Source organism: Ambystoma mexicanum, chromosome 8, assembly GCF_040938575.1.
Source record: "Ambystoma mexicanum isolate Mex_15411 chromosome 8, UKY_AmexF1_1, whole genome shotgun sequence".
NCBI classification, from domain to species: Eukaryota; Metazoa; Chordata; class Amphibia; order Caudata; family Ambystomatidae; genus Ambystoma; species Ambystoma mexicanum.
This window is the reverse complement of record NC_090929.1, coordinates 86,246,842-86,265,271: the sequence shown is the minus strand read 5'-3', so window position 1 is coordinate 86,265,271 and position 18,430 is coordinate 86,246,842.

The window sequence follows — 18,430 nt, the reverse complement described above, 5'->3', positions numbered from 1 at the left end:
CCCTCCCAAGGCCCCTCCTAAAGTTGTTCTTCCCCTTGGCCCTGGCTTGTCTGGGAAGTCCCGATGGAATTTTTTCACCAATCGAGGAGCATGAACGTGGTCACTAGGTTCCCATGACCTTTCTTGTGGTCTGTAACCCTTCCAGTGGATTAAATAAAAGTCTTGATTTAACCATTTTAGAGTCCAGGATGTTTTTTACCTCGAATTCAGGTTCTCCATCTATTAGGATGGGGTCAGGTGGTTTGGTTAATCTTGTCCCGGGTTGAACTGGTTTTAGAAGTGAAACATGAAAGACAGGATGAATCCGCATATTAGAGGGTAATTCTAATTTGACAGCCACCCGGTTGATAATGGCCTTAATGGTGTAAGGTCCCAAATATCTAGGATTAAAAGTCTGAGTTCCTTTCAGAGGTATATGTCTTGTAGCCAGACAAACTTGGTCTCCATTTCGATATGGTGGGGTCTCACTTCTATGTTGATCAGCATTTTTCTTGTATTTCTCTTTTTCTTGTTTCAAATGTTTTGTTGCCTCTTTAAAAGCTTGTGTAATAGTATAATGCAGATTAGTTACTGCCGGCATTTCTAAATGCTGGGGCAAATCGAGTTGTGAGGTTCGAGGATGATGTCCATATATGGTATAAAAGGTCTTTGTCCGGTTCCTGAATGTACAGAGTTATTGTATGCGTATTCAGAAATCCATAAAATGTCCTTCCAATTACTTTCGGTTTGGTGGAGCATACAACGTAGGTATTGTTCAAGAGTCTGTTTGGTTCTCTCCGTCTGACCATCGGTTTGGGGATGGTGACTGGTTGATAACCTTACGTCGATTTGTGCCAATTGACAACACTTCTGCCAAAATTGCGAAATGAACTGACTACCTCGGTCAGAGATCAATACGGAAGGAAATCCATGCATTCGAACAATATTTTCGAGAAATTCCTTGGCCAATATTGAAGCAGAAGGTAATCCTATTAAAGGAATAAAGTGGGGCATCTTGGAAAAAAGATCCACAATAACTAGAATGGTGTTGAATCCATTACATGGCAGTAGATCTGTAATAAAGTCTCAAGACAAAGTGTGCCATGCTGTGGGTGGAATATCTAAAGGTTGTAAAAGACCAGCTGGTTTCTTCTTTTGACTTTTGTTCTGGGCACAGATGCCACAAGACAGTACAAATGACTTTACATCTTTTCGCCAGGTGGGCCACCAGAATTGTCTTTTAATTTTAGCTTCAGTTTTTGCAATACCTGGGTGCCCTTCCATCAGAGCTTCATGGTAATTGGAGATGACTTGTTCTTGTAGTTCCTTGTGTGGTAGAAATAGACGCCCTTGATAGTAAGGTAGGTCATTGACAACTGAATAATCTTGGCCATTTTTAACCCAGTCCTGCAGGGCTGCTGAATCAAAAAGTTGTTGGATCTTTAAATTAATATCTTCTAAGGTCTGTAGAGTAGTTATCCCAAGAATTCTTTGTTCAGGAATAATAGGCACCGGTTCCGGGTTCGAATATGCTTCTCCCATCCCAATTCGGGATAAAGTGTGTGCCTTACCATTCTTACAACCTGGTCGATAAGTGATCACGAAATCGAATTTGGCAAGGAATAGGGCCCATCGAAGTTGACGCGATGATTGGGCCTTGGCTGTTTTTAAATACTGCAAGTTTCTGTGATCGGTGATTACAGTAATGGTATGCCTGGCACCGAGAAGATAATGCCGCCAAGCCTTGAAGGCGGATTTGATGGCTAACAACTCTTTATCGGTAACTGCATAGTTTAATTCGGGGGCCGAGAATTTTCTGGACCAAAATGCTACTGGATGAACTTGACCGGTTTCCGGATCCTTCTGGGACAGGACAGCCCCCATGGCTAAACTGGATGCATCGGTTTCAACTATGTATGGGAGCTCGGGGCGTGGATGCTTTAAGACAGGTGCCGAAGTGAATTTCAATTTCAATTCTTGGAAGGCTTTTTCAGCCTCTTCGGTCCACAAGAAGCGTTTGATTTTTCACAAAAGTGCTGTGATGGGGTGTACAACATATGAGAAGTCAGCAATAAATCTGCAGTAGAAATTAGCAAATCCAAGCATGCTTTGCACCCATTTAACTGAACTGGGTGATGGCCACTTGATAATTGCATCCACCTTTCGAGAGTCCATTCGGACTCCTTTTGGAGTCAGGATAAATCCAAGGAATTCAACTTCTGTATTATGAAAAACACATTTTTCCAATTTTACATATAACTTGTGCTGGCGTAGTTTCTCAAGGACTGCACAAACGTGCTTAACATAGTCTGATTCTGAGGAGGAGTACACTAGAATATCGTCTATGTATACGACAACACAGACGTCAATGAGTTCACGAAGGACATCGTTCATAAAATACTGGAAGGCTGCTGGTGCATTGCACAACCCAAAGGGCATCACCTGATATTCGAATAATCCGTACTTGGTGCGTAAAGCGGTCTTCCATTCGTCGCCCTTCTTTACACGTACCAGATGATATGCCCCTCGGAGATCTAATTTAGTGTAGATGCAAGCATCCTTTACTTGGTCTAGTAGTTCGGGGATCAGAGGCAATGGATATCGGTTCTTCACCGTGATCTGGTTTAATGCGCGGTAGTCTATGCACGTTCTGAGGTCACCTTCCTTTTTGGGCACGAAGAATAAAGCTGAAGATGCGGGGGACTTAGATGGACGAATGAAGCCATTAGCAAGGTATTGGTCCAAGTATTGTCGTAGGTGACGGTTGTCCGGTTCCGTAAGGGCGTAGATCCTACTGCATGGAGGTTGTGCACCGGGTATGAGGTCGATTTGACAATTGTATGATCTATGAGGTGGTAAGGTGTTTGCCTGTTCTTTTTGGAAAACATCCTGGAATTCTTGATATTCCTGAGGTAACTGCATGACTGGATTAGCGACTGTGGCCAGGCTTTTGTTCAAGGTTTTTTCCGGGTAACAGGTGTGTGCACACTCCGGGAAGGTTACTCTCTTCTCTCGCCAATCAATACAAGGATAATGTGTTTCTAACCAAGGTATCCCCAGTATTATTTGGAACTGCGGGGCTTTCATTAAGTCAAACACAATAGTCTCTCGATGCCCATCTTGACCCAACAGTGTCATCTCTGTGGTGGAATGAGTTACAGGCCCAGAGGCAATTTCAGTTCCATCGACTGTGGTGATAACATCCGAAGTGGTCTTTTTGCAGAGAGGTAAATTCATCCTAGAAGCCAATTTGTGGTCCACATAGTTTCCTATGGCCCCGCTATCAATGAATGCCCTAACTGCGTGCATACGTGATGGCTGTCTTGGATCAATAAGGACCATTGGTATGATTAGGTGCGAGGTCTGAGTGTCCTTCTTTAAGCTCGGCAAGCGGACCTCTACGCTTGTCGGGCGTGGTCGTTTCCCAAATCAGGCCCTGTTTGATTTCTATCAGCAACTCCGACTACTTTCTTGGATGGTTTTATAGGGCAATCCCGTAGAAAATGGCCTGAGGCCCCACAGTACAGACACAACTGCATCTGTCGTCTCCTATCTCTTTCTTTTTGAGTTAAGGGTCCCTTAACCCCCCCGATCTGCATTGGTTCTGATGCATCTGTTCCTTTGGGAGTAACATTGGGTTTAACCAATACCCGATTCTCGAACTTAGCTCGATCGGCTTTTCTATTCTGAAGTCGGTGGTCTAGCTGGACCACTAAGTCTATATATTCTGCGCAATCCTGAGGTGGGTTCACAACTTGGGCCAAAACATCTTTGAGTTCACCCCGAAGGCCACGATGAAATAATGTAATTCGCTTTACCTCTGGCCATCCGGTTTCCACCACCAACCTATTGAAGGTTGCGATATAAGTTAGCAGGTCCTGGTTTCCTTGTCGCAGGGATAGAAGTTTGTTATCCAGGGCCTGTCCCTGTGAATGTCTGGCGAATAGTCTTTCCATGCTCAACTGAAAACTTGAAAATCCCGAAGAAGAGGGTCATGCTGGTTGACTAATGGAATTGACCAATCCGCTGCGCTGCCACTAAGGTATGACAGTACAAAGGCTACTTTGGCTTGGTCGTTTGGAAAAGCTTCTGGTCTGCATAAAAAGTGCAAGCGGCATTGGTTCATGAACACGGCGAACCTTTTCGGGTCCCCAGCAAAGCGTTCGGGTGGAGCTAAAGGAATGCTCCCTGGTAGAACCACTTGCACGGGGCTGCTTGATGAAACAGGGGTTGAATTCCCCCCAAGTCCAGGTAGTGGTGTTTGCATAGCTTGGTTCTGCAGCAGTTGTCTGGCAAGATCATCAGTGCGCTCCTTTGACACAATCAATTCTCTCCTGAGGGCGTTGGTGTCTTGGCGCGCGGAGTGCACTTCTGCCCTAAATTCCCCTAACAATTGGGCTATTTGGTCGGTTTCTGAGGTCTCAATTACGCCCGGGTGGGGATTTGTAGTTAGGCTTCCTGTTCTGTTGCGCTCACCTGGTTCCCACAGGGGCGTCGATCGGACCCGGACAGCTGCGGTCTCCACCAACGTGATGCGCAGTGCAGAGATGACAGTCTGGACTGGCCCGCCTAATCTTATCTGCTGGACTCATAGAAGTATTCTCCTGCAAGTGGAGAAAGGGATTTAGCCACCCGTGGACTTAAGTGATGGCCCCCCCAACTGTTCTCGTTCTCCCCACTAATCACCTCCGATATCCCCTCTTGGTAACCTCACCTTATGTTTTTAAATGATGAGCTCTCCATCCTGCATGGCATGCAGGGGCGCGTAGATACCAGTTACTTCACTGGTTTGAAGGTACTGGAAGAGTTCCGGAGGAATATTGACTCCAGTGTCTATAAAGTTCAAAGAGTTCAATATGTCCGATGTTCACTCTTGTTCCATTCCCTCGTTAGGTTGCAGCTGGGTCCAAAAGAATATTGCCTGGAGGCAGCTTATGGCATTCAGGTAAGAGTCTGTATTACCAAACACTGTCCGTTAGGCCCAGGAGGTAATAAAGCCAGAGGGAAAAAATTAGGATGGTCTCTGAGAAACAAAAAAATCCTGGAATCAAAGCATTCACGTACTTAGGAGTCTGTATAGACAACACGAAGAACAATACGCCAAGAATAGCTGGGCTAAAAAGAAAAGCAACCAATCTAGCTGCCCAAGGGAGAATTCTGCATAAAAGATACTGCAGATTTACCTTATCACCTCTAATAGCCTTTTATAGGATGAAAGTGGTGCCAATACTAACATATGGGGTAGAATCACCAATCCCCTTACAAGCTCAAACATGGTCAATCCTGGAGGGTCTGTTTTGGAGGAAAGCTTTACAGCTGCCTAAATCAGCCCCAATACAGCAGATAAGAAGAGAGCTGGCTCTGACATCACTCAAAACAATAGTGGTATGGAAAACACTAAGTTTCTATCGGAAATGTCTTGAGGAAAACACTACGAGTGGATTTGGGGTGTTGAAAAAAGCCCTAAAAGATCGATCCGATGTAATCCTAACAGACTGGCAAAAGTCATGTCGAGGGATCCTAGTGAACCTCAGCAAGTCAGAGGATGACTTATGGATTAACCCAGACAAAACTAAAAAGAAACTATACATGGCAGATTGGATCGAAACCCAAGAAGATAACTGTAAATATAAAGGTTACGAAGACTTCTGGGCCCAGTCACGAAAACTGAATCAGATCCCGAGCTATCTGACTTTATTCCCCAATTGGTACTTCCGAGACCTTTTCCTGAGATTCAGATTGAACATTTTACCAACAGGAGAAATATTACAAAGAAGAAAAAGGCTGGACATCAGGGAAAGCTGCAGAATGTGCAAAAAAAAGGAGAGATAGAATCTCTGAAACACCTCATACTACAATGTACCGGTTTAAGGAAAGAGCGAGAGCAGTGCTTGGGGGACATCCTTAGAAGCTACACGACAAGGAATGTCGATGAGTGGTGGAGGACTCTTGTAGAAGGAGAAAAAATGAAAACGACATTAGCACTCATAAAATTAGTGATTTTAATCCTTAAGAAACCAAAGGAGATCAACAACATAACCCAGCACTAATAAGATGCTACCAAGCACTGCTACTAAGATACTGTATACCAAACGAAGAATCATGATGAAAGAACGGACATGCTCAGGTTAAAGGTTTCAAATAAGGAAACCACACAATCTGTTTAAATAAAATTAAAAAAAAATAAAAAATTACCAAACACTGTCCGGTAAAAGTTGCATGAGTTAAACTTGCTGTTTTCTCTCCCTTTATAGGTGCAGCATAGGAAGATGTGGCGAATTAAAGGATAATACCTCCGGTGGTAAAGCAGGTAAGCCTATGGTGGCAAGAGATTGTCTTTGTCGGTTTTCTCGGCTCACCTTGTTATTCCTTTTGTTTTCCCCCCAGGTGCTGGGTTTCGACGAAGAAAATGATGGAGGCAGCGCTGAGTCGAAAGATGCGGTGGACTGGTGAGTATAACGTGGCGTTGCTGCTGGCGAAGCGACGCGCGCTGAAATAATGTCCTTTCCAGGCTCGGAGCTGTGCTGGGTCCGGAATCAGGTAAGGAATCAAATAATGTCCGTGATCTAACCTCTTCTCCTTTCTTTCCTTTTGTTTAGGAGCTCCGGATTCGAGGCGGGCGTGGCAGAAGACTGGATGCTGACTTGCCGACACGGAGAGCATTACGCTGCTGGATGCAGAATAACACGAAGCATGGGCTGCTGTTCGGGCGTGGTTTAAATAGCCTTCAAAGTAGTCCCAGGTAAGAAGTTCCCCAGAACCACACCCGAGTGAAAAATAGTCCCTGTAATAAAATAGTCCCATCCAGGCCTCATGTTGGCTTGGACTCATTTGCAGCATGGTCTGCATAAGGTAAGTAAAGTCTATGAGCCTGGCACCTATGGCGCCAGGACTGATTTCTATGATGAGCCTGGCGCCTAAGGCGCCAGGACTGAATCCATACAGCCCCCAGCCGGGACTGTTGGGGTTTTAATAAGTATCTGGATGCCTGCTCCCGGGGCTGATGGACTCGATCCGGATGCCCGGGGGTAGGCATCATGACACGCGTAGGGAGGGCTTGGTCTTCTTTTGGTGTCTGCATAACGTTTGACGTCTTTCCTGGCCTTTTAGTCGTTCTTTGGCGTCTTTGTGGACATTGATTAACATTTCGATCCAGGAATCGACCGTAGGGACTGGGGTTGGATGAGGCAGGACAGACGGTAGAACTGAAGGATGAAATCCCTGGCTACAGAAGAATGGGCTGGTTTTGATTGCTTAATGGTCCAAATTGTTGTACGCAAACTCAGCTACTCGAATCACAAGTGACCAATCATCCTCGACCTTGGTGGAAAAACAACGTAGATACTATTCTAAAGTCTGGTTGACTCGTTCTGTTGCTCCGTTGGTTTGTGGCCGATATCCTGATGACAACGCACGCTGACATAGTTGTTTCCAAAATTGGGATATGTATTGAGGGCCTCTATCAGAGATGATTTTGGAAGGCAGTCCATGAAGTCTGAATATGTGTTCCAGGAAAATACCAGCCAATTCTGATGAAGATGGTAGTTTGAGCAAGGGTGTAAAGTGAGCCATGTGAGTAAACAGATCAATTGTAACCATTATGGTCGTGTATCCTCTGGATGGGGGTAATTCTATGATAAAGTCTGTGGCGATGATTTTCCAAGGCCGTGTTGGCATTGCTGGTTGGTGTAAGAAACCTGCTGGTCTTCGGTTATCATGTTTGTTCTGGTTACAAACTGCACAGGATCGGACATAGGTTCTTACATCATCTTTCATCTGTGGCCACCGGAACTGTCTTCGTGGAAGATGGAGGATGGTGGTGATACTTCGATGTTCGGAATGGAAGGTATCGTGACATAGCCTTGTGATTTTTTTGTCTGAGCTCCTGTGTGGGTACTGCCAGCCGGTTTTCCTTGAAAAGATACCCGTCTTTCTGCTGGAGGTTCCTAAGATTGTTCCTTTCGTATTCCTTCCAGAGTTCGGAAAAAGATGTTTTAGCACGAATGTCCTCCAGGACAGAAATGGCTTGGGCTACAATTACTGAGTCAGGAAACATCTTGGGAAAGGAACGTGCTTCGAGAGGCTCGTAGTCAGGACGTCTGGACAAGGCATAAGCTATGAAGTTATGTGTTCCAGGAAGGTGAAGAAACTGATATTGAGCAAAAAATTGCACTCCAGGGATTGTAAGACTTGCAAATTCCGATGGTCCGTACAAACTTGTACTGGGTGTTTGGCTCCCAGAAGGAGATGACGCCAGTCAGTGAAGGCTTGTCGGATGGCTAGCAACTCCGTCTGCAGGACGGAATAATGAGTTTCACTGGGAGTCAAAGTACGGGATAGATAGGCAATGGGATGTTCCATCTTGTCATCAAGTTCCTGTTTTAAGACTGCTCCGATGGCGTAGTCGGATGCATCAGTCTCAACTCGGAAGGGTCTGTCTATATCAGGTTGAACTAGGAAGGGAGCCCGAGTGAATTCCAATTTCAATCGTTGAAACGCTGACTCCTGAGCTGAGGTCCACTGAAACGGAGCGTCTTTCTTGAAAATTGTTACAATAGGGTGTACAATGTCAGAAAACACGGGTATGAATTTCCTGTAAAAGTTAGCAAGCCCCAGATAGGATTGGATGTGTTTCACAGTAGTAGGAACAGGCCAAGACAGGATGGAATCAACCTTGGAAGTATCTATTCCGATGCCCTTGGAGCTAAGAACAAACCCAAAGTAGTGAACGATTGAAACATGGAAAAGACATTTTTCAGGTTTGGCTAGGAGCTTATGTTCACGTAAACGTTGTAAAACTGTCTTGACGTGTTCTTGATATTTCCTAGGTTCCTTGGAGTAAATCAATATATCGTCCAGGTACACAATGACGAAAAGGAGCAACATGTCAGAAAAAACCTGATCCATGAAGCGTTGGAATACAGCGGGAGCATTAGCAAGACCAAAGGGCATTACCAGATACTCAAAGTGGCCAAAGGGAGTTCTGAATGCTGTTTTCCACTCATCGCCTTCTTTTAAACGAATGAGATGGTAGGCACCCCTGAGATCGAGTTTGGTGAAGATGACACTGCCTCCAGGATGTCTGAAATAAGAGGTAATGGGTAGCGGTCCTTGAGGGTGCACTGGTTAAGGCAAAGGAAATCCAAACATGGTCTAAGCTCCTTGGAATCTTTTTTGGGGATGAAGAAGAGAGAAGCACCAGCTGGGGACTTGGAAGGTCGAATAGTTCCGTTTGTTAAATTGGTATCCAAATATTCTCGGAGTGCCATCTTTTTCGGTTCAGACAAAATGAACATTCTTCCAAAGGGAATCACTGCTGAAGGCTCTGTATCAATGGCACAATCCGTCGGTCTGTGAGGTGGGAGAGATTGAAGAATGGCTGTTGAAAACACATCCGAGTATGTTTGGTAAGCTTGGGGGATCTGGATGATTTTGGGTTGCTGAGGTTCCTGGAGATCTTCTGAAGGGCTTGACAAGGTGGTAAGAGATAAACAATGACACATACAATATTCTGAACCGAGAAACAAGGAACCTGCTGCCCAAATAATGTAGGGATTGTGCTTCTGTAACCACGGCATGCCCAAAACCAGGGGATAATGAGCCGATTTAATGATGTCAAATTTGAGAATTTCCTGATGATTGTTTATTGCCAACAGTAAGTCCTTGGTTTGGTGGGTTATAGGTCCAGAAGACAAGGGTCTGCCATCAATGGCTTCGACCGGTTGAACAACTTATTTAGCTTCTCGTGGGCTGTGATGTTCGAAAACCCAATCATGGTCTATGAAAATGCCCATGGCACCACAGTCCACTAAAACCAGGATGGGGTAGGAATCCTCTTTGAAAAAGGATAGGATTGTTTGCAGAATCACAAAAGTGTTCTGTCCAGGAGATTTCAAGGAGGGAATAGACGAGGAGCAAACGTCTTTCTCCCAAAGCTGTGCTCCGCCTAGGATCGGGAGCTGGCGTTTCCCGAACGCCGAGGTGGTGCTGTAGGACATTCCCTTACAAGGTGTTTGTCTGAGGCGCAATACATGCGTAGCCCAGTGTTGATCCTACGGGTCCTTTCCTGGGGGGAAATAGGTCCTCGGAAGGCTCCTAATTGCATTGGTTCAGGTTCAGAGACTTGAGTAATGGTTGCTTCTTTAGGACCAGGATAGTTTGTGGCTGGTTTAGGAGACGTTGATTTAGATTTCCTCTTCTCCGCCTTCCTTTCCTGGATCCGGAAATCAATCTGTAGAGAGAGAATCATGAGGGCTTGAAAGGAGCTAGGGCGAGCCACTCTGGCTAATTCGTCCTTTATTTCCTCATTTAAACCTCTTCAAAAGAGGGTAATGCTGGCTTCCGGGAACCAATCAGCCTCTTTGACTAGCTGGTTGAAGCGTGTCACATACGTGAGCATGTCCTGGGTCCCTTGTTGGAATTCGAGCAGTCTTTCCTGAGCACTGTATACAAGCTCAGGGCGATCAAACATGGCCTTAAGGGCTTCCACAAACCCATTGTAGTCATCCAGGAGAGCATTGCCAGCATTGACAGGTTAAGGCATTGCCCGTGAGATGGGATATTATGAAGCCAACCTTAGCTCGTGGAGTGGAAAAATAGTATGGTTTGAAAGTGAAGTGTACCAAACAGGAATCTAGGAAGGAACGTAGAGTCTTTGATGATCCGTCTTATTTGTCTACTACTCCCCCTAACAGAACACTTTCCCTTGCAGCAGAATTTCTGGACAAGACCAGCTGCTCTAATGCAGCATTCTCAGCCTTAAGATTCTGAACTTCAGTGGTTAATTCTTGCATGCCTCTCATGAGGTCCTGGACTGCGCCTTCCATATATGTTTTTGTATCAGGTTTTAGGTGTCTCAATGTCTCACAAGTTTCTCCCCCTCTCACCTGTTTTTCCTTTCTTGTGACGCTCTTGTACTTAGCTTCTTTTTTCCTTACGGTCCGGGATTTATATAAACCTGGACGCAGGTCTTCGGAGTCCGGCGTGAGGTTGCAGCCTTCCAAACGGAAGCGTTCAGTCTCCGGGAGAGGAACCAGGATACCAATGAGACAGCTCGAAGGAGACGAGCTCCGAGATCGAGCGCGAGGAATTACCAGGAGTAGTCCACGAAACAGGTAAGGGGAAAGGGTAAATACCAGGAAGGAAGGAAGAAAAAAAGGGTAACCATGAGAGCGAAGCGAACTTCGTAACGCACGTCTAGCTACACCAAGGAGTAGCGTTGAGATGCGCGGCACCGTGGAGGTGTGGCCTTTTTCTAGGAAGCTGAATGTAGTAAGAGAGGGCTGGCGCGCAGCGCTTCGGAAGCGCCGGCCATGTTGGTAGAACCGCGGAGTTAACACTGCGGCGCATCATGGACCATGAAGTCCAAAACGGGTGGGCTCGGAGGATCTTGACACCAGTTGGGTGGAGAGATCTATTTTGATGGTGTTGACCTGGACAGGGGATTCGAGGTAGTGGTCCTTGACTCTGAACACTCCCTCCTAAAGTCACAGGTCACCTCTTCCACACCATAGGGACTGGAAAAGTACACAAGGAAATTCCCCCATGCCTAGTAAAAATCTTTTCTGGAGGAATACCGCTGCTGATGTCGTTTGGGATTGGTCCAATCATTTCATTACCTAAATTAATCGAATAATGTTGGGCATCAACCGCCATTCCAGTAAAGGTGTCTGCGCCCAAAGTGATACTTCGAGGGTCACTGTTATCCACCAATATTCAAATGGTGTTGTGTTCTAGGTTTCTCGGATTTAAATATAAACCTTATTTTTGGAGATGAGAATTTAGATTTATATATGCATCCTGCTGTTTGAGGTTCTGTCCTCGCTTAATTTTGAGGGGAAGATTAAATTGTCACACCTGTCCTGGGATGGTAAACTCGTCTCGCACTTGAACTTCAACCGCATAAGGCAGCAATTGAGCGGACCGGAATGATTTTTCAATGTTGTCAAAGCCCATGGGTTATTCCCTAGTCGGGATCAAGCTTTATTATTAATTAGGTCAAAATTAATTGCGAATCGGTTGAGAATATCACTTCCCAGATAAAAGGCAGAAGGGACATCTCTCACGACCCAACAATTATGGTCTATGCTTTTGTTGCCAATGGAAATATTTAACATACACCTGCTAGGCAGGAGATGTTTGGAATTTAGGGTTTCCAGACCTACTTCCCATTTGTCAATCAATTTAAATGTGGGAATGGTCTGATCTTTTGGGAGTTTCCTGAATACTTCTTCGCTGATGAATCTCCTTCCATTATTCAGGCATACTCTGGTGTGCACTGATTCCTCCCCTCCATTTAACTGAATGGGGATAAACAACTGCTTGCCCTTTTTCTGAATGTCTGTCAGACTTTGAGCGGACTCTTCCTTGTCTGGGTTCACGGGACTCAAGGTTTCTTCTGATTTTGGACTGGAGTAAAATTTTAGGGTGTTCCCTTCCAGTGTGGATTGCCACTTTAAACTGGGAGGAAAGTTGATTTTCAAGAAAGTAGTAGGGTTCCTATTACCAGTTTGTTCTCCTATGGAGATGACAGTGAGAGTCTGAGACTTGGCTATTTATTAAATGGAACTCTACATTCTCAGAAAGTTGATCAATTACGTGACAAGAACCATTCAGGCTTAAATCATTGGAACTAATTTTTAATTTGTTAGGGCTGTTAGTCTGAGTCCAGAGGATCTTATTTACACAGTCAATCAGAGGTGATAACCTCCTCAGGAGATCGTTCCCCAGTAAACAAGGTGTGCCCTCTGGAGTCACAACGATCACTGGATGTTTCAGTCGGTGCCATCCAATTTTTATGTCCAGATCCGCAGTCCCTTCGACGGAAATATAATTTTAGAGTTGTCCGGGAAGTGGGGTGATTGGAATTTGGTGGCCATCCCCCCCGTCCTGAATTTAGTTTGTCAAAGGCCCTTTTTGACAGGAGGGTGGCTTGGGATCCAGTATCCACCAGAGCTGATAATTCATACTGACCCTGCACCTTATCCGGTGCGTAAAATCAGCCTTCTTTCTCGTCAAGGTGCAAAGAAAGTTAGTTATTTGACAGCCCAGTGGTCATTTTCTTAATATTGAACTCTGACAACTAAGTGATCTTGTGCAGTTTTCTGTGTCGAAGTTCAGGAATCTGTAAACAAAAGTTTGCATCTCACAATGGTATTTGTTGGGGAACCCTTTTCCCTGCCCCTTGGCTATCCCCCGTTACCTGGCAACAGTTCTCTGAACCTGTTTGGAGAAAGGACACCCCCTTCGCTTCACTTCTGCGTGGCTCACATGTTTGGGGTTGAATAGTTTCTGTGTCTGGGTCGGGCTCCATACTTAGCCTGTCCCACTCAGGGTCTTTTGGGACCCATTTTTCTTTGGGAGGTCACCCTCCCTCCTGTTTTTGAAAGAGAAGGTATGCTTACCTGAATCTTCCAGGGATTCTTCTCTCTCACAGGGGATAATCCAAAGTTCCTCCACAAAATGGGTTCTTCTTTGGCCTCTTCTAGTTACATTTTGCTCTTTGGCTTCCAACATTTTGGGGAGAAGAGACTTTCAGGCTGAGGGTTTTTTAGGGTTTCTGTTTGGGTGACAAAGGAGGCTTCCTCAAGGGCTTTGACATCTCCCCCCCAACCAGGTCCCCTCCTCAAGAACTTCTGGTTTATCAGAGGTTTCCTCCCGTCATTTCCCCCCCGGGACATCAAACCTAGGTGTTGAGGAATTCTGGGAAGCAGGGTTAGGTTGAGAGCAGGACTGAGCCCTAACCATGTACACCAGATCATTGGTTAGGTGCTGGACCTGTCACTCCAGTTACGAGAACTTGTCTGGGTGGTAGGGAGGTCTGAAGTATACCTCTGCTGCTCCTGAATGAGGTAACTGTCCCTTCTCCCGGAGTAGCTCGGGTACTGGGAATTCCCCCCATAATTTTCCATCCTGAATCTCCCTTCTCTTGGGTTCAGGGATCAATTGTCCTGGAACCGGGGAGAGAGAGGAGGATTGTTTTGGAAGTTCGGGTTTGGGGGATATCTGGGAAAAAAGTTCAGATTGGGAGGTGGAGTGATACTTCTCTCCTGAGAGAAGTTTGGATGGAAGTTCCCTGGCGCAGTACTTACCAGATTAGTCCCCACCCCTATTGAGCCGGGGGAGTGTATACATATCCCAGGATTGGATTAGTACCCTTGTACCTAGGACTTGCATAGGTGGCAGGGTCAGAGGGGTCATTGCTCTGTGCTCCAGCCTGACTACTATTTGAATGGGCCGGGTTGGGGGGGGGGGCCTTCTCCTTTCCATTTTGCTTGTTGGCAGGAGGGTTACTTTTAGGCCCCCCATCTCCAGATCCAATGGAGGGATAGTTTTTACCTTCGCCACCTTCGCACCAGCAGGGGTGTTAGATGGTTTGGGGGTTTTGACAGTATTTTTACTCTCAGCAAGCTTTTGGAACTCATAAATCCTGGTGGCCTGTTCAAAGAAACAATCCAGGTTCCTTTGTTTGTGAAAGTCATGCACCAACTGAGTCATTATGTATTTGGGGAGAGCATGGAATACTGGTTCACCCACCGGGAAGTCTGAGCAAATACCCACTTTAACTCCGGCACAAACTCCCTAGGCGCCTGATCTTCCCCACACTGTAAGTTGTATGCAGCCTTACGGGTCTCTTGTGGGTTCCTATGGGTGGAATTATTTTTCAATATGGCTGCCTTATAAGTGGCCCATTTATGATGATCCTGGTCCTTCAGTCCTGCAAAGAAACTGGAGTACTCAGGTGAGAATGTCCATTTAGCAAATGCTATACAATTCACATAATTCCTGATCTGGAATGATACCTTCATCTGCTCATAAAGCTCCAGGTGCACTCATACTGAATACCTGGCATTCTTGTGGTATGGGGTCAGATAGCTCTTTATGACCTTGAGTTTTCTTATTGGGTCTTTCATAAAACCCTTGCTCTGCTTCGCTGTCTTTTTCTTCCTATGCACCCAAGTCCATTCTCCTTCTGACTCAATACTGGTACTCCCTTCCCAGTCTTCTAGGTGCTCCCTATCTCTGTGAGACTGAGAATATTTCCCAGAACCACAGGGTATGGGCTCCTCTTGCCTGGACCAAAGTGAACTCTCAGGGTCACTCTCCCTGACGTTCCTTTCAGGCCCAGGATAGAACCCAGTTTCCTCATCCCTCCTACCAGTGAGGAGGGGGAATCCACCTCCTTCCGCTGAATATACAGAGGTTGTTAGAATACCCTTCCTAGGCTGAGGGTCTGGCTTTTCTCCTTCAGCAAAGCGGGCAAGGTGGTCTCTTTGTAGTCGCATCTTCAGCCAATCAAACTCCTCATAAGAGTTTTCATGGTCTGAAGTACTTACCGTATTATTCCTTACTTCCCAGCACACACTGGTGCAGCCACTTTCCCTTCTATGTGGTAGAGATGAATACTCATCAATATCAGACAGGGACTGGACTTCCTGATCAGCTGGACTAGGCCTGTGTAAGTCGAACTGCCTCATTTTGCCCTGTTCTGGATAGGTGACATGCATGAGGTCCGTTCCCATTTGTGCATGAGAGGATATAAATGACAGGCATGGGGGTCCTGCGGGGAGCAGTGCCACACCTTGATCAGTGGGCCTTGTCCTATATCCTGATTGGTCAGGGTGCCTCAGGTCCTGTTTATACTTTTTTGATTTCCTTGGTGAGGCTCTCACACCTGTGTATTTATTTGCTGTTTGTAGTTAGTGTCAGAATTAAAAAAGCCAGCTCTCTAAGACCTCATTCACCTCACTTACCCTGCTCTGAGCTACCAACCGATCCTTTTTTTTGCTGCACCTCCTGCTGAAGTTATTAATTCTCCCTCTGTGAGCCTTGTAAGCTGCGTGCATATTCAAGGCGCTTTTCCTTCAGGAGACTAATCTCTTTCTTTTGTTCATCGCTACATTTTGCTGCCTCTAATAGTTCAGTTTCTATTTGCCTCACTTGCTATACAATCTCGTTCCGTTCCTTTCTCATCTAATTCTGGTCAGTTCCCGAGAACCTAACTGTCCCTTTTCTACCTTCATTTCCAACTGATTTATCCTCTGTAATAGGACACTGTTATCCTGATTCAAGAGGTCTTTTTCCTGAATCAGCTGTATCCTCTGTTGTTTCAGAGTACTTACCTGTTGATATATCTGATCAAAGTCATTTTGGGAATCAACCCCTTTGGTAATTAATTGACTATTTTCAGTTTTCCATTTTTTTAAAATTTCTGATTGGAATGTGATAATGTCCACCAAAATGTCTATTATAAGCAGCCTGGTCATTTCGCTTGTGTTGCAGTGTGCTCAGATTCTCTACACACTCTTTTTGTGCATTTTTCAGTGCACAAAACTGTGTTTCACACTCTGCACTCTCTTGCAGCAGTGTTTTTAACTCAGATTTGAGTTGTTCAACAAGATCCTGGGCCTGTGACAGGTCTCCAGCCTGATTCATCCTACTAGCCTCACTATTTTGCCAATGCTTTTCTACTAAAAGCAAATGAAAATATAACTGAACAGTTAGCTGAGCCATTTGTATTTTTTTATGGTCCAAAAAACCCCAATTTTTTTTGCTTTAAACCTTTACAAAATTTAAAATAGAACGATACAATTTACAAGGAATAAAAATGAATAGTTAAGTCATTATGACAATTACAAAACATTAAAAAATGTATACAGACATTTAACTTCAGGTGTTTCAGTACATCCAATTGACACCGTTCGAAGCCCTGCTTCAATTTCCTGAATAAATGCAATGAGCAAGTAAAAGAGCTTTTCCATGCCCCATCATCATTCTTTCCCATAGTTTTTCCATACAATCATCGAGATTGACATTTACAAAACATATCAAAAATCTGGTTCGACCATTGGAGAAAAAGGGGCACGCTCATATTAAATGTTTCATCAGGTTCATCACAGAGCGGAAATCTACAATTACTACTCCGCATACCTACTGACTTCGGACCCCAGTGTTTAATTCTTTCCAGGGTCGGGATCTGGTTCAATTTAAATCTCAGGTAGGTCATGTGTGCATAATTGCACGGAAAGATAGAGATAGGAGCATCATCCTTCCCTTTTTCGAGGATATTTTGCATACTCTTTATACGTCTTAAACGTAGACAATTCATCAGCAGTGACAATCCAATCCCTTTCGAAAGGCTTGCGCTTGACATATCCAGGGCGCCTATGTAAGTCCATTAGGTCAACACCCAACTCATGCAGAGTATTATTCATTCTGGTTCCATATGCCATAAGTGAGCTGGAGGAACAACATTGAATCATACACCACAGATCCTGGTATAAGGAGTTATTTGGTGGATTTGTGATCCTCCTATAATTGACTAGACATCTCCATTCCCATCTACAAGAGAGGGAAATCAATCCACATTCATGACGAATGATGGAATTAGGGATTGCTGCTGAGAGATGTAATGCATCTTTGATAATTTCCCCCTGAATTATGTTTAGTTGTTTCATAACATTATTCAAACATATGTCCAATGAATACAGAAGTACAGGTTCTACCTTTAGAGTAAAAAATCCAATAGTGGGCTTAATAAGAATTTGCAGTATTTTGAAAAAATAAGTCGCATCTGATTCGCGAGTGGTCACATGTAAATAATCAACGACAACTTTGATTGTACAGTCGTTACTCAACCTATAACCAAGGTATACAAATTCATCTGGTTGTTTAATCAGTGTGCCCTCCATTTTCCACACATACTTAAGTTTTCTTCTCCCATTAAAAATCATAATATTTGTTTTAGTTGCATTGGGTTTTAGGGTTGTGGGATCTGGCATAGTCACAGAATATTTGCAATTTTCTTTGTAATCCTGCCAGAGTAAGATCAAATAAGACAATGTCGTCAGCAAACGCTAAGAGGTTCAACCTCAAGGAGCACAACCTTGCCGGTTAAACTTCCTGTTCTTGTCATATCAGATCGAAATCACTGAGACATAAATTAAATAGGGTAGCAGCGAAATTGCAACCCTGTTTGAGAACCAAAAATGATTTTACCGGAGCAGTGACAGCTCCATCTTTTGTGATCCGGATCTGATATGTTGTATTCTGATGTAATTTAGAGATCCATCTGATAAAATGAGGTGGAATGCCATTCTGAACCATCTTTTCCCACAGCAAGTCACGCACCTCCATGTCGAAGGCAGCGGTCATATCAATAGATGCCATAAATATAGTGGGTAATTCATTAGCCTTCGTGCCTGCAAGCTATGATTGTTGCGTTTAAAGAGGTACTCATTTTTTTTCTGAAACCAATCTGGAATTTAGAATACGTTTTTGATGATTCCAGATGTAGTTCTAGATGGAAGAGCACAAGGATGGAAAATATTTTTCCTGCGGCTTCCGTTAGAGAGATGGGCCGATTATTCATTGGGCAAGATGTATCGCCTTTTTTAAAAATAGGAATAAGAATTGCGGATACCCAAGATTCCAGTAAACTTCCAGACATCAA